This window comes from Ammospiza caudacuta, chromosome 9, assembly GCF_027887145.1.
Source record: "Ammospiza caudacuta isolate bAmmCau1 chromosome 9, bAmmCau1.pri, whole genome shotgun sequence".
Lineage (NCBI taxonomy): Eukaryota > Metazoa > Chordata > Aves > Passeriformes > Passerellidae > Ammospiza > Ammospiza caudacuta.
Window position 1 is genome coordinate 26,934,737 of NC_080601.1, and position 17,175 is coordinate 26,951,911.

Here is a 17,175-nt window from a genome sequence, read left to right on the forward strand (position 1 = left end):
AAGTACTACGAAAGGCAAATGAGGGAAACAGCAAAGACATTCATAGAAGAGCACAGACTTCAGAACGGGATATAAAAGTGCTGCTAGAGCACTTGTAACCACAGCTGGTGTTTAAAAAACATTACCTGAATTCAATACCCTGGGAAGCTAGAAAATACTGCATAGAACAGAAATAAAGACAGAAAAGCCAACTGAAATCTGACTTCAGGCCATAAGCACCAGTTATTTGTCCTCCCACCTGAACATCCAAGTTTCAACCAGTACCTACAAAAATGTTAAGCATTCAGTAATATATATGGATATAACCTTTGGGTCCTATCTGTGGACGGATGAATAAAATTATATGCATGCCAGTTTCAGATTAAATGCATTCCAACTGCAACTATCCTTGCCTCTTTTTTTGCTTGATTACACGGATTTATTGAATCCTCCAATAATTTTGACATAGACTCACTCACCCAAGGACTTGCTGCTCTCAGATAAAAGCACAATTAGATTCTCCTCCATTCAGATGAGGTGTGAGTTAAGACAACAGGGAAAAAAAAAGTCTAACAGGTAACCAAACCACTTCTTTTGCTGTCTGTGATAGCCCAGTTTCCCCAGAAAGCATAAGCTGCTTTGTCAGGACCATGCAAACTGTTGTCCATTACCACCCTTCCAGCTTCCCCAGAGGGAGTTGGGAAAACAGCTATTTCTGTACATGCACCTCAGAAGAGTTTACACTTTGATGGCTGTCATAAACACAGCAAATTTCACACAAGCCTGCCTGTGAAGAGCAAAGGTGCCAGCCTGGGCTGTAAAGAGATGGGCACCAACACCAGCGAGCTGTGAGGTGGCCACACATCCCTCCCAGAGCTGGGACCCCACAGCCCAGCCCAGCGAGGGGGAAGAAGGTCTGGGCTCTGCTCCCATGCCACATGCAACTGTCTGTAAGAGAAAAACCACCCTGCTGAAACAATGCTCAAGTGTTCATGCTAGAAGTCACCCAAGTTCATTCCAAATCCTGTCATGGAAGATTTTACCAGAGAACAGTAGCTACAAGCCCTTGCTTTCCTCCCTGGGGCATGTGGCTGTGAGACAATGGACCCCAAGCAGCAACCTCTCACATGGCCCTGGGCAGCTCCTAGGCAGCTCTATTTATTTACTCTCCAAATTCAGACACAGATTTCCATCTTCTGGCCCAGCAGAGGTTTGGAAACTTTGCTTCACGAGGCTCATGGTTGGAAAGTTTAAATTTAGTTATTCTCCCTCAGCAGGAGGTGGATTCTCCTGCCATGAAGCCCACAGCAGTGAACATGCAGGATCTGCCAGACCGTTTCAAAAACACGTCCTCATGGTTGTTCCTGATTTCACCAGTAACATATCAACGTGGGTAGCAAACACAGTTTAACATACACTTATAATTAGGCACAAAATGTGAGAAGCTGGCTTCCAGCTGACACTAATTAGACTGGAATAGTTTACCTACTTTCTTCCTCAGAAAGAAATTAAACACAAGCGCAAAAAGGACTTGCCTACACTTAAAAATGTACATTTGGGCTGAATTCAAACCATGGTAAAACCATCTTTGGAGGACTGGAAGGCACTTCCTTGACACCAACCTCGTGCTAGCCCATTTCACAATACAGCTCCTCTGGTTTGGCTCACTAGCCCCAGAGCCAAGTTTAGATTTTTGCTTAGGGCCATAGTGTAGCTGAGTCTCCATCCATCTAAACATGACTCAGGTTAAAGCTCCTAATTGCCACAGAACTCATAAAGCTATAATTTCTTTCTAAAGATTTCCCTTATAAACTCTGCACAAGGGTAAAGTATAAATGAGAAATCTCCACAACTACTGAGAAATCACAGCATTTGTCCAAGCTCAGGGAAAACCAGCCCCCCACTCTGAAATTCTCTTCCCCAATTTCAAGCTTGCTTCTCACAAGGACAGAAGAAAGGCTTTAATATAGCCCATTGAAATAGCATGTCAGCAGAAAAATGTGTGTTTTGCTTAAACAGACTCAACAACTGAGAAGACTGAGAAGCTTCCAGCAACACCCCCTGGCAGCAGAGAAGTCACAATTGGGTGCTCACAGGCAAGATGTGCAAAGTCTCAGAGTGGCCAAGGAACCACTACTGAGGCAGCACATCCCTTATGAGACCAAAACCTAAATTATAATGGCACATCCAAGCCATAACCCTACAGAAAGGAAATTACAGCACACAAGATTTGACTCCTAGCAGAAAATGGCTGCAGAGCAGACAAGCTCCTCAACACAGCCTGTGCATGACAGCCACCAACTGCAGGACTCTGCTGGCTGATCATGAAGTACTTGCTCTGCACCATCCCCTCATTAGAAGCATTAGGGCAGCTGCTATTTGGTGCCACCATCCCTTCAGCCTGTCACCCTCAAGTTCATGGGTATTCATGGTTTGCAGGCAAATTAGACAGAATGGTCTTAGTTTGCACCATTATAGCCCAAGCCTTTTGCAAAGAATCCCTTGTACCATCTCCTGCCATCTTTCCCAACCCAGAGCATCACAGAAAACTTGCTTTTGAAACACAGAACAAAACATTGCATTTATTTTGAGTTCTCCTTCTATGCTGGAGTTTAGCTTGACTTCACAATTCATTATTAAAACCATTCTGCAGCAACATCTGCAGGGAATTATGTAAAGTTATCTCTGTGCACTGCCAAGCCAGACTGAGGTTCACTCTTTCACTCACACCATCTGTAAAAATTAGGCAGTGCTTTACAGCTTGAGTTAACCCTTACAGGTGCCCCTGGCTCTCAGGTACCAAAAACAACTCTAACACTGATGAGGCATGGATGTCTAGACTGAGACTCCCAAGCCCTCATCTCTGATGAGGATTTAAAGGGCGTTTGAGCTTCACAGAGCCACTGTGTCCAGAACAAGTTCAACGTGAGCTTTGCTGCATCACTCCAACTGCCTTAACACTAACCCAAGAACAGAAATTTTTAAGGTAGAAGTGTAATTTTGTCCCCACATATGTTGCTGCTTTGGTTGGCATCTGTCAGCATCCCTAGGCTGCAACAGCCAAGATATCTCCTCATTCACAGAGTCCACCTAGGCTCAAATAACTCCCAGGCATTTCACAAGTTACCAAGAAACAGCCAGTTCCTCTTGACAAGCATATAATGCACACTGCAAGATGGTGATTGCAAAATGGATTGGTCACACTGGAGAATGACTAAATGACAAAAATACTTGGACTTTAAATAATCGTGTTCTTGCTCATAATTGCATTCCAAGTCCTCTTCCCGAAAGGCTTTTGGAAAAGCAAAACAATTAAGCAAATGTTAGCCACAACATGCATCATGGGAAACTAGTGGAACCCAGTTAAAGGAGTGTATTTTATGCCAGTTTTGCTCATGTTTGCACGCATCCTTACCCATCCATACTTCAATGGATGTTGCACATCAACAGGAGAACAAGCTATTCCCATTGAAGCCTGTCTGATCATAAGATGCTACAAAACACTTCAAATACATAAAATTGCAGAATCATGCTGAACTTTGGTTTCTAATTCTCTCCTCAACCATTAATTTCTCTGTAGACTTTGACTGTCATTTTATGAGCTTAGCTAAAGTAAACAGGACTGATAGCACCACTGTAAAAGGGCATGACTATTTCTCTAGCATGAGTAGACTACATGTTCTTCTAAACAAATACTTAAGTAACACTCCACCTCTCAAGAGTCTTGAAAAAATCCCACTCAAGCAGCAGTCTGGTACATTTGACACATGGTCTATGGGCTTCAGAGAGCTGTTCATTTTTAAGTCCCTTCGCCTTGGAACTCTCTCAAGAGGATTTTTTGATCCAACAACATAAATTGTCCTACAAAGCAGTACTAGGTGCAATTAGGTCACTTCCAGACCAGTCACAGAGACCTTTTCATGTTGATTACTTTTCAGGCTGATTACTTCCCTTCAGAGATATGATCTACTCATTAAAAACAGCTAAGACAAGGGTGCTGCTGCACAGTTGAAGGCACTTGCTTTTTCCAGCCCTCCAAAGCTCTTGCCACACAGTACATATACATTTGATACACATAAGGCAGTCTCAGTAATTGCCTCTGACAGACCTCTGAATATGTAGAAGCAGATGTATAAAGGCAACAGAAGTAGCTTTTACAAGAGGGATTTTCTGCAGTAAGCTTATTCTCACACTCACTCCTGTGTCTGTGTGCTGTTAGACACTACCATTGTCCATGCTGGCCCTGCTCTCTGCAAAAGGCTTTTTCAGTCCCACACACTTGGAAAAGGCACAAGATTGAAACCACTGAATTCATATGAAGGCCAGTCTCCAATTGCTGAGAGTTTTATTCTTACAATTTATAGAAAAGGCATCTTTGAAATATGGAGATACATGCAAGAGGTCTTTCTAGCACAGAGCTGACTGCAGTTGAGGGTACAGCAATCTGTGAATGACTCACTGCAAGGAAGAGTAAGGCTGTCATTCTAGGATGAATTTTTAAAGCTGCTGAAATATTAAAGGCAGCTTTCACCTCAAAACACACAATGTTTCCCAGCCTGTGTACACTGCAGTCTTCACTGCAGCCACCCCTCAACCATGGAGCAATGTCTGTCTTGTTTTAGAGATGAAAGTGGGGCCCAAAAACATGCCCCAGGAAGAAAGATATTTGTGGAAGACATCCTGCTCAAACACAATTAAGATCCACAGCACAGCTTCATAGCCTTTTATGTGCCACATATTTATGGGCCATAGATTAGGATTCCAAATTAACCACGCATTATGATCCTTCCAGCCAGTTCATGTCCTAGAGCTACAGCTGGGAGTGTGGCTCACATGGGAAACCCTAAATCCAACAGCAAGTGTTGCCACCCAAAATGTCTTCGCCTGATTGCTCTAACATTCAAGAGTGAAGGCTGTTGCCTTGCAACTACTGTGTTTGCACTCCAGGTACTAAATCCTGCTTTAGGAACTCAGGAATAAAATACAGCACCCCAAGTTACTGCTTAACACCAAGAGGCTTTTTTATTTGCTGCTGAAATACCCCACAGTGCTGTGATAGGGCAGAGCTGTTGGCTTTTTTTTTCATGTAAGAGAAAAGTGAAAAAAGGATCACACCTGTCCCTTCTTTCCTGGTAGCCTGGCATGGGAATTTGGAGATTCTACATGGGCTAAGAAAGCAGGTCTTCTACCATAGTGGTAAAAAAATTAATGAAGAAATACAAACACAGAAACTCTGCCTTTTTATTCTTTAAAGAGCACTTCTTGTTTAAAGAAGACAGTTAAGATTTAAAAGCAAACATTTTGCTCCTGGTACCAATAACCCAATACCTGAAGGATATACCTTAGAAACCACACATCTATTCAACAGTAACCACACAGCCACAGGCTACAGTCTGCCCAGCAAGCTACCCTCAGTATTTAAAACTGAGTAACAGTTTTAATATTTAGTGAAGAGAGTACACATTGAAGGAGGATGAGAGGTTGCACACTCCTGTGCCTTGTGTTCAACTGAAAATTTACAGGTGTCCCTACAAAAATGCAATAGAAACCTGACCTTAAGAGTATCACTCTGGAACCCTGACAACCCAACCCTGGAAACACTTTCCTTTCTCTCCTTAGGGAGGGTCTCAAAGCTGAGTTATGTTCTCATCAGAGTACAGGCTGCAGCAGTTTTTGCTTAATTTGTTGATTGAAACAACACTTGAGAGCTTCCTGAGGAGAGGGAGAAGATGAGGAGCAGGCAGGGGGAGGTGGAGACTTCTGGAAGGCTGAAATTTGTTGATATCATTTTTTGGCTATTAACAGGACAGCATTCTGCCTTATGGAGCTAAAAGCTGGAACAAAAGGCCAAGAGCTGAGACCACAGTTTGCTTTCTCCACCAATATTTGATAGTAACTGCCAATGCTTAGGGCTCAGCAGCAGCATAGGGAATTGCAGTCCTTGCACTGCTTCAGGTGTTACTAAGCACAAGGAAAACTGAAGTGAATCCCAGATTTTAGGTGCTATAACATACTCTTCCTGCAGTGACTGGTTGTTAAGGTAACCAGCTGGATTTGCTGCCCTAATCCTTCCAGTCTGTCTTCTTCCTACACTTCTACTGCCAATCTTGTGACATATGTAGACAGAGAATTCTCAGCTGTGCTGCTAGCAAATCCCATTGCTGCTGCTCCTACAGCTGGCTGGCATGGAGAGCCCACTGCATGGGAATTAACATGGTAGTTAATGATTCTTCCTGGGCCCAAACCAGCTGACTAGGTGTGTACATAAGTGTTTGATACAGAGTCCCAAAGTGCATCACAGATTCTGGCTGAAATATCTGGCTTGTTTGAGTTGGTTTCACATCACATTATATGCATAAACACACATGTATCTATGTGGAAATTCACAGCCTGACCTCTGCTCTCAAACACACATTATCCTTGTCTTCTGTTGGGATTGGAATTGTGTTTCCCTAGTACTTTTGGAAAAAACAGAAGTGATCAGAACATGGGAAAAGTTCATGGGAAAGAGAAAACTGGATAATATACAACTCAGCTCTAATACTTTATGAGTTACATCACTAGCAGAGACGATGGATATTCCGAGTATTAGACAACTAGGAAATACCACAGTACTGTATTTATTCAAATCTTATAAGCTAGTAGTCAACAGGCCTTCCAGAGGTGCACATTTGGCAAAATACTGATATATTTATCTCTCATTAGAGTGACACACACTTCTGGCGTCTATGTGCACAGGGAGTTGTTCAAGTGCAGCACACAGTTTATCTTTGTGTTCTGATAATACAAACTGATAGCTACAGAGTCCAAGTGCTATATCTGCAGCTATTTGCTAGGACCCAATTGTTACCTAGGGGCTTCCCCTCCCTGTTTAAAAAATGGCCTCAGATTTGTGTATTGACACAGCTGGAACACAGCAATCTGCCAAACACGTTTTCTAGAATTGGCACGTACATCCATAAAGCCATCACATAATCCAGTACAAATTACACATTGTGTTCTTAAAGCAAGGGAATCAACACACTACCTACATTAACAGATAGGGAAAAGTCTTTGACATTGCCTGTAAATCCCAGATCAAGTCCCACCACATTCCACTTCACCAGTTCTTTTAAACTGTGAAGTACTCCAGTCTCCCCAAGACAGGAGAAGATGAAAGCATCATTTGCTAAGCCTGCTCATGTCCAGCTCCAAAACACACACAGCCAACATGCCCAGGGGGTGGCCAGCATCCCCAGACCCCTCACTTTAGGGGATCTACAGAGTAATAAAGTCAGCCAGTTCTACAGGTGAGTCAGCAGCCAAGAAGCTGGAAAAAAATATTTTCCAAGGCTCAAACATCCTAATACCTTCTAAAAATAAAATTTAAATAATCTTTTCCTTCCTGCTTTTCTTTCAAGAACACCTAATGGTGAAACTGTCTGTGCAATGTCAGCTGCATTCCACATAGTCCAACATGTCCGTGTATGTCGAACCTGCAATACCAACTCAGTCGTTACAGAAAATACCTGGTTACTGATCACAGATCTTCCTTTTTTTTTCTATCTGATCCATTTGGATACCAAATTTCCTGTCTGACCTCAAGTTCTGGTCATACTATACATCTATTTTCACCTTCTTTTGAATTCTTTTCTCTTAAGAAGTGAAAGATTTACACTGATCCTTTGAAGATGAAGTCTTTGTGATTTCAGTAACCACAAGGCAAGGTAAGATTGTGGAGATCACACAGACTGAATAGCCAGTACAAAAAGTTCTGCATTAAGCCTCTAGGGGTAACAAGTGGTACTGGAGGGTCTCTTTCTTCTTTGCCTTTCCCTAAAATTTTGTTTACTTCAGATGGTCCCAGAAGTTGAGCAGTGATGATACTGCCTGCTGCTAACATTTTCCAGTACAACCTTCCTGATCATGGGAAGTTCCTGGGCTACCTTCCTTCCTCCATGTTCAATTACAGCCCAGAACCATTAATTTTCTCCTCCAAAAGGACTTCTGTCCTAGATTTCCTTTCGTATTGCTATTGTTACGAAGATGCTGCTCAAGTAGGCAAGTTAAGCAAAAAATCCATCTGCCACCCTCCTTAAAGCCTGTCCCCCATCTCATCTCCAGCAGCCCATCATTTAAAGGTTGAAATCTATAGACATGAGGCTTTAAGGAACCTGCCAAATTGATGTTGTTGTCACCATGTTTATATAAATCAGTAATTTACAAAGGCTCCCAATCAAGTGGGTTTGGCTGGGATGCAGAGAGAGGAGGACTGTAGCAGAGAGGGCAAAATAAACAGAAATCTGGTGGGCAAACCCAACCCATGGCAGAAAAATAATCCACTGCCTTCAGAAAGGCTACGCCAGCATAGTCAGTGCCTGCAGCAAATGTTCCAGAGCCACGAACAAGAGATTCCAGTAAAGGCATGCAAACAGATGGCTTTCCACCCCACGGGGCACTGGAAGCCAAGGGAGACTCTATTAGTCATGACCAGTTGTGGGGTTGTATTTTCTGTGGTCAGCCAACGGGGTGCAACCATCAAGCTCACAAGTAATTTCCTTTACATTCACAGGACTTAATCTTAAAGAAAACACATTTTGTGTCCAAGCTTTCTCTAGGAAAACATGAATAAGCTTTCAAACGGGCCTCACAGTAATCTTGTCCAAAGATTACAAATTACTTCCTAGTGGTTTAAAAAGTTACAGACCCCTAACCCCAGCTGATAGGAAATGGCCTTCATAGGCAGCAAAGAATGGCCAATATTTACTTCCCATACAGAGTGACAAAAGTTGCTCTTGTTTAAATTTCTTATTCTGAAGTCTGTAGAGAGTGTGGTGTCAGTTGGGACATTACTGGGAATTCCTCATAATCACACAGAATCAGAATAAAGAGTCTGAGAACTAAGAAGAAAACCTAGCAGAGTACAAAACAGCACTGCAGGTGCTAGAGTCAAGATCATACAGGAATTCCTTATTTAATTTAAAAACACATTTGCTGCCTCTGAGGCAAGCTTTGGTTATGTCAGGACAGAACAGAGCAATGCTACACAAGAGCTTGAAGCAATGAACAAAGGCTATGGAATATCCAGCAGAAATCTGAGGATAAAGCAATCAAACAGTAATATTAGTTCAATCTGAAGCCCAGCTGAGTCACCAGATTAAAAGTGCTGGCTTTTACAAATAGCTTTTGTGGGATCCTTCTGAACCACAACACTCCTGCTAAAGGAGCGGAGACACCTCGGTTTGCTGTGCAGCACTCAGATAACCATCTCACAAATGACCATTTCCACGTCCTGGCTGTTCCTAGAAGCTCTGCTGTCCAAATACAGCTTCTGTCCAGCTCTATTTATTAGCTAGATCTGACAAGATGGTAGCCCAGATGCTGTGTTATCACAAACACTGATGTAAGCCACGTCCAGCACTCTGCTTTCTCTCTGATACTGCTCATTGCCTTCCTCCTGAGCTCCATTCACGGTTTCTGCAGTGACCCCGGGAGCTGAGCCTCAAAGAGCTGCCTGCACACGGCTGCAGGAAATGACAGCTTCGGAAATGAGCACCAGAGTGATGAATAGCTGGCAACAAGAGCAGCCAGGGCGTTAGTGCGCTGCCAATTCATAACCTACATTGTGCTCAGCAGGGACATACATGGGCAGGAGTATCACTGACACGCCCCAGAAGAGATTACAAACCCAACGCATTGTGTTCTGAAGGGTTCTCTAATATTTAGAAACTCAGATTTGTTACTATATTTTGTTCAGTGCGAAGCTGAACTAGTCCCATTTGGAGCAGATTATGGAAAACTGGAAAAAATGGAAAAAGGAGAAAAAGATTTGCCTTTTATCTTCATTCATCGTGAAGTCCCAGACAATGAGTAGATTCTGTGCAGGTGAAACAGAAAGAGGTATTGATCTTTAAGGAAGGGGGAACTGAGATCATCCATGCAGACTTTAAAAACACAACCAGGAATAACTGTGTCCATCAGCTCCAACAAAAAGGTGCATCAGCAGTGCATAAGAAAAGAAGGTAAATATAGCAAAGTTACTGAGGCAAAAAGTTCAGGTAAGGCAGCTTCCCCCCAGCTCAAAAACACTCCTATATTGCAGAAAATACTCTCCATACAGCCAAGTGACTAAGCATTAATTTCTACTCATTCTGGCTTAGCCTCTGGATACAAAGGGTACAGAGTTGGCTCAAGCTCCTTTGCAGGATTTTTTTTCACCACATGGCAGAAAGCACATAATTTCCTGTAGCTTCCTTGGTTGTCTCACCTTGGATCTTGACTTTAAAGACTGACCTTGAGGCTTTGGTTGCTCCTTACAGACTGGAAAGGCAGGCTAGACTCAGAGCAGAGAATCACTGTCCCAAGAAACCAGAAACACCTCACTGAGTTAGTCTTGCACTACAACATCAACAGCAATGTTTCTATTAACACCCTCCTGATGGAAAAAGGCCACGCTGTGGCAGCTTCAGATGCTGGTCTGCCTCCAGGAAGGTACAGTTAAGTGCACAATAAGTCAAAGTCCCAGTACATAAATATTTTCATTTTCTGACTCTCCTTTCTGTCTCCTGAAGCTTAAACAAAGCCAGAGCAGGCGCTAAGCACAGATTTGCTGGCAACAATCAGGGAAGTTGATCTTTTGATGCTAAATAAAGGTTAGCAAGGCAAATTAATGACGTGAGATACAGAAGAGCTGTCAATCTCCATACATTTCACGGATCTGAGAAAAGACAAATAGATCATTGTGAGGCTTATTCCTTTCCATTAGGAATAAATCAACCATGAAACAAGGGCAAGAGTAATGCTGTCCTTGGGCAAAAAGCTGAGATTTGCAGACCCTTCATTACAAACACACATGCATTACACAATACAGCACCATTTAAACAAAATAAGCAGCACAGTAAGGGATTACCTAAACCTGCTAGACAGATGATATAGAGGCACAGTGTTTATCTTTTCAACAGGGAGTCACTTAAGCTTACCCTGTGAGTGAATGCTAGATTAAACCCTTCCCTCTCCCCAGCACAAGGCTACCAAAAGAGGAAATGCTGGACTGCCTGTAACTACACCTGGCCGGAGCCTGCTGCAAGCGCTAAACTTTGATGTACCTCCTGCTATTCCCCAATTGCTCTGAAAATCTTCAACAGAAAACCTTCATTTCAGGCATTTTGCAATCTTGCACTTTTCAGGATCTCACTCTTGGCAGACTGATGGCTTTTTTAGGGGTCCTTTTGAGGATTTTAAAAAAATTTTCTTTCCCCTTCTCTCAAAGCACATTGATTTCCCCTTCTTGCTTTAGGAAAGGTCAGTGATGGAGCACAGAGGCTGCACATTCACTGCAAACTGAGAAAGAGGATGGTCCTGCAGCTGGGGAGCTGGCCCAGCTTTGGGGAGCTCTCCACAAGAGAGCTGAGAACCAGACCAGTTCTTTACGTGGGAGGAGTTTTTCCCTCCCCAGTTTCCAAGTCTTAGTTACTTCCCTTCCCCTCCTCCATCCCCCAGATCTGAACAGCATTTCCTTTGTCTGTTCCCCATGTAGACTTCCATTCTCTGGAGACGGGGCCTAAATGTCTAGCACAACAGGACCCTGATCTCAGCTGGCCCTTAGGCACTGCCATAAAAAACAAACAGATCACAGAAGCATGGCTCTTGCATTGTAAAACAGCCCGGATAGCAAATAAGTCTTTGGATAGGTCTGTTAGCTGACATACTAATTACACTGTTGGAATGCTATGCTTTCACAAAAGCTTGTATGGTCTGAAAGTTTATTCCAAAACATCCCCTTTAGTGATTATGAGTGCATTTGGAAAGGCAGCTGGAGCTCACTACAATGCTAACAAAGTACATGCAACACTGTACCTCCAGCAACACCAAGGAGGTTTCTTGCACACTTTAGGATGACTAATGAATTGAAGTTTCCTTGGCATGCTTCCCTCCTCACACATGTGGGCAAGGACTACAGAGTGGAAAGAACCCAACCTGGGGAGAAGCAAAGGGCAGACTCTTGTAGCCCTTAAATCCCTACTGGGGAAGAGGTTTTCCCATTGCATTTCAGGGATGTCTACCCCCTCCCTTGTTTGCATGGGCTGTTTGACACACACCCCTGAAATTCTCGGAGTGCAGCTCAGCAATACATTGTGCCATGCAGCTTGCAGAAGGCCAAGGCCACACATTTTTGGGAAGGACAATCATCACTTCCACTTATGCACAGATTCCTAACACAACACATGAATTTCTTTGTCAATATTCTGGCTAGCAACTGACACCACATGAAGGTTCCACATCCTCCTGATGTTCCTCCCTCCCATGTTAAGTTATAGCACAGCTCTCCTGCTCACAAGCCCTTTTCATGGAGATCCTGCTTTCTCTGGCTGAGCCATTTGTCATTGATTGCTAATCCAAGTCAGTGAGTGGGGTTGCCCAGTACCAACACCTGCAGCCTTCCAACTGCCCTGCTAATAATCAGGTTAATCCAGATGCCAAACAATAACAGGAACTGTTTTAACAAAATTTGGAAGTCAAGCTTTACATTGTCCTAACATTAAAATTTAACTCTCTGTTACAGAAGTGGTTAGATTTGTTGGTCACCAACCAGCACATACCACCTCAATGCTAAGATATGCATCTACTTGCTTGGCCACACATAAGCTGAAGGAAAATGAAAACTCAAAGGAGATTCAATGTCTGGTCTTCAGAATATTTCTGGCCTTTAGCTTCTGAGAAGCATCATTAGGGCAGACCAATGATTTTCCTATATTTATTTAAAAAAAACAAACAACCATGCAGAAGTGTGAGCAAAATGTGACTTCAGATCATTGTTTCTGTGTCTGTAGCTGTAGCATTTAAAATGAGATCAATCAAAGCAAATGAGATGCCTGTCTTTAGCCAGAGGTCTCCGGAGCATGGCATTTCATTCAGATATTGCAAAGGACTTGCAAAAGAGATGAGGTATTGATTAAAAAGAAAAGCGGCTGATGCAGCCCCTGCTCGCTCAGGCAAGCTGTTAAGTTTGAAGAAAAGGAACAAAATGAACTTTGGTTTGACTCCTCTGTGCCTGAAATTACTCTGCGATGACGATTCCCTGCTGCCAACACACACTCAGGCTCTGAGAGCAGGAACGGCGGTGGCCAAGCCAAACACACGCGTGGCTGGAGAGCCTCAGAGCAGATTAGACAGCTCTTCTTTGTACCAATACATGAAACACATCTGGGGCACCCTGGCCATGTCAAGGGCACATTCCTTGGCTGAGCTGATGCTCTCTGAGCACCGCTGCAGGCACCAATGAGGCTCATCTCTGGAGCACTGATGCAGCACTTCCAGCAGCTCCCCAGGATGGCAGATGGACATCCCTGGGAATGAGACTTGTGAAACAGCCCTGAACCATTGATATTCTCACCCAGATTGTCTGAATCCCAGTGTAGGAAACATGCCAAAAGCATCCTTTCTCTGAATCACAACGAAATGCTCAGTAAGAGGCTGGATTTACAGAAAGCCAGCCGCAAGCAAACACAGTCCTTGATCACAGTGTCCTGAGAAGTCTACTCAGATTAACAGATAAAACTTTATGTGCAAGTCCAGTTCCCACCTCAAAGTGCAATACTTCAGTCAGTTGGGCATCTGGAATCAAGCTGTTGCCACTCCAGACACAGTAACTCTCCAGAGGGGTTGGTTCTCTAGAGGCACAGGGCTGCAAACAGCCCATTTCTCAAGGGGGATCTTTTGGTGGTTTTCAATTTCTTTTAAAATGTGTTGTTGGGGTTTTTTTTTAAGGGAACAGAAATATTATAAATTGTTATTATAGTGATGATGTCATCCAATAAGAAAATAAAAAGATATACAATATGGAGTTCCCTTATTATCCATTTCCTGAAATATCAGAATGTTTTTAGTCACTTTATACTGGCCCATGAAGAAGGCAGGAAAATTAACACTGGGTCAGAGTTTAATGGCCAAACCCAAATGAAATGTAACAGGCCTTTGAGTTTATACACCATAGCTTTTTCATGGATTTAGCAGTAAAAACTTTCAACTGTATACCATGAATGTTCAGTTTACCATTAGTAATAAAAGTTACATCACTGCTCATGTAAATCAGAAGTAATTTGATGGGGCATCAGAAGATTTAAGAGGAACACAGACATCTCTACCAGCAGGGAGCTCTTGTCCAAGCAGCACAGCCTGACTCCAGCACCTTCCAGTCCTCCCTGTGCTACTCTTGCCAGAATGTTCACACTTTGCAATGGTTTCAAGTTTCCAAATCAGGACCTTTGCTGGATTTTCAATTTTTATACCTCCCCATGCCAGCAGGAGGAAAAAAAAAAAAAAGATTCTGAAGAATTTTAGTTTTTCCAGACTGCATACCAGGTTTAATTCTTTATTCTCTGTTACTATTGTCTATAAGCTCACTTGACAATTTTCAACTTTTCAGATTTACAGCCATTCCTAGCAAAGTATTTCATCCACAAATAAACGCAGCCATCCTTTTTCTGAAGGCAAGAGAAAATATATAGAAAGCACACAGATGTTTGGCAAGTACATCAAAGCTAGGCTAGTCAGTACAAAAATCCCCCCCAAAAGCCTTGACGTTCTCAGTGCTTTAACAATACAATCAAATTTTAAATATGAACAGAGGGGGATTCCAAACGGGTACATACCACCTACAATAATAAATTAATTGGAAGTGCACAGAAACTTGGACTACAGAGAGCTGTATACTAAATTAGATGTGCCACTTCATTCTGTGAGACCAGGCACACTGGATCTGAATAAATCTTTGTTTTTCACATTAATATGAAATTAGATGAGGTTGGCCAGCGATATCAACTCCTGGCCAGTAGGTATCAACTTACTGTCTTTGGCAAAGTCCTGCTCCTGTGTTCTCTGCACAGCTGGAGAAGATGGTACTTGGCTCCCTGAGCCTGCTGTCCCAAGTACAGTCACTTTAGACACTCCTGGATCTTTGGCAAACAGAGAGCACTTCACCCTCCAACAACATTTCATAACTTCAGCATGTAATACCTTTTCCAAGGGAGGACAGATGTGCAGGAGTAGTTTCAGTCTTCCAAGAAGTTTTCCATCAGGATCTTAATTTTTCTTTGGCTGTGCAGTCCAAGAGCATAACCACAGCCCCTGCAAGGCTGAAGACAGGAGGCTGCAGCCTGAGCAGAGCCTGCTGCCAGCACACCATCCAGCTGCCCATCTGCTCCTCAGGGCTGGAGCTGCAGCTGTGGGGAGCCCTGCTAGCACACAGCTACTCCACTTTTCTGGAGAATTTTGAACAGGGTATTGTGCAAGAATAGCTTGAGCCCAGCTTGTCCTACAAGGGAAATTTCAGCCAGAAGCCATTATGCCAAACATTCAGGTTTTTTAAGGGATAGAGAGGTATCATACAGAATGGGTGGGGGAGAAAGACTATTTTCTTTTCAGAATACCACATATCCCAGTTACAGTAAAGAAACCAGCAATAATACCTATCTGCATTCACAGGTTTAGTTTTAGGTTGTTTTGTTGGTTTGGGTTTTTTTGTTTGGTTTTTTTTTTTTTTTAATTATGCAATCTTTGAAGAGGAGAAGGATAAAGACAAACCTTCTGAGCTCAAAATATTTCACTCTTGGCATGCCAAAGCCAGCAGTAGAAATGCCTGGATCTTCCACAGTGGCTTGGATATGTGTCACAGTAAAAGAAGCCACTTCACAGTGAGCTGTCCTTGAGGGAACACACTCCAGATCATTCAGCTTCAGGGAGAAGGGGCTACTTCACTACAGAGAGCCCCAGCCTCTGTGTGTGTACATGTACTGCCCCTACCCAAACAGCCAGCAGGCTGTTCAGTCGGCCTTGGGGACTGAGGCCACAAAGAAATTGTCATATTCCACAGAAAGGCATCAAATCCATTATTATATTCAACATGGATCACTATGGGCTAAAATAGCAGAAACCCTGCAAAAAAGTGGAAGGGAGAAGAAACTGATGGGGAAGAAGATGGTTGCACCCCCAAAATAACAGTGAAAAGTCACTGGTTTCAGTAGGAGTTGGAGGTTGAAAGCTGAAGGACAGCCACAAGTAAACTTTGCAGATGCTGCATCTACCTTAGGAAATGTTATTTGTTTTCGTAAATTACTATGAGGACACATCAGTTTTGCTTACTATCCTTTTTTTTTGGCCAGGAAACCTTGATGCTGCCACCACATGATTAAGAAGTCACTCAAATTCAGCAGAAACCCAACACTCCAGTGTCTTTGGCTGCAGTCACTCTACAAAGAGCAGTTGGGATCTTGTGACATCTGACAGTTTTCCTCTCCTCCAAGACTGACATTAACCAAAAGTCTCCTATTCAAAACAAAATGCTAGACAGAGCACAACCCACATTCCTATTTTGGGAAAGTCTGGATTGGAAACGTAATTTCTCATCTTGAACCCATGTGTAGCTGTTTGAGTGTAGTTCAGGAGCCATATGACATTTACAGTTTATTCCTTTGAATACTATAGAAAGCTAATAAAAGAGTGAGAATCATCAGCAGAATGTACTACAAAATGCAACACAGAATAAACTGGAGCAAACACTGATCATTTCATACCAATGCTGCCCACCAAGGACCTTCTGCAGCACAGAAGATATACAGTTTTGGGAAACAGCAACTTCATGACAAGCTGAGAGTGAAAAATGCAGGTTTTTGAAGGGAGGCTGGGTATTCTGCTCCCAACCTCATCCCAAGCCTGCTCCTCATTTTCATAAGGAACTGTACTTGGATTTTCCAGAGTGGCTGCCACCTAATCAGAAACTGGTCTTGAGCAGAAACAGCAAGGCTACACTGCTGCCAGCTCTTCAGCCCCTGCCTGGTCACGCTGTAAAGTCCTCTGCCTCTGAAATCCATTCTACCAGCCTTCAAATGGTAATTTCTGAACACTTCTAGGCAAAATTCCACCAGCAAAACACTATTGCTTTGAAACAGAAGAGGACAGCCAAAAATCCAAACAGAAATTGAAAGCACCTGCTGAAGAGACTCCACTAGTATCTCCACAGTCCTTGACTAGTCAACACCTTACATTTTTATTTTTAAAACCTACTTCCGCCATGGTTTTTGGACCCTTTAAACCAACATCATCAAATTCCACTACGGATTTAGACTTCACAATGTGACTTCACTTCTCCAAGCACAGAGCAAGAGTCTTGTGAGAAGGCTTCGCTTCTGCCAGCATCCACTTCCAAGTTCCCAGCCCTGG

The 17,175-nt window shown here is 43.0% G+C and overlaps 1 protein-coding gene across 3 annotated transcripts in view; it reads right to left on the reverse strand.

Moving 5' to 3' along the window:
• The window catches only part of SH3PXD2A (SH3 and PX domains 2A), a 62,818-nt gene that overhangs the window by 27,058 nt on the left and 18,585 nt on the right, over positions 1-17,175 (reverse strand). The gene's annotated exons all lie outside the window — the stretch shown is intronic.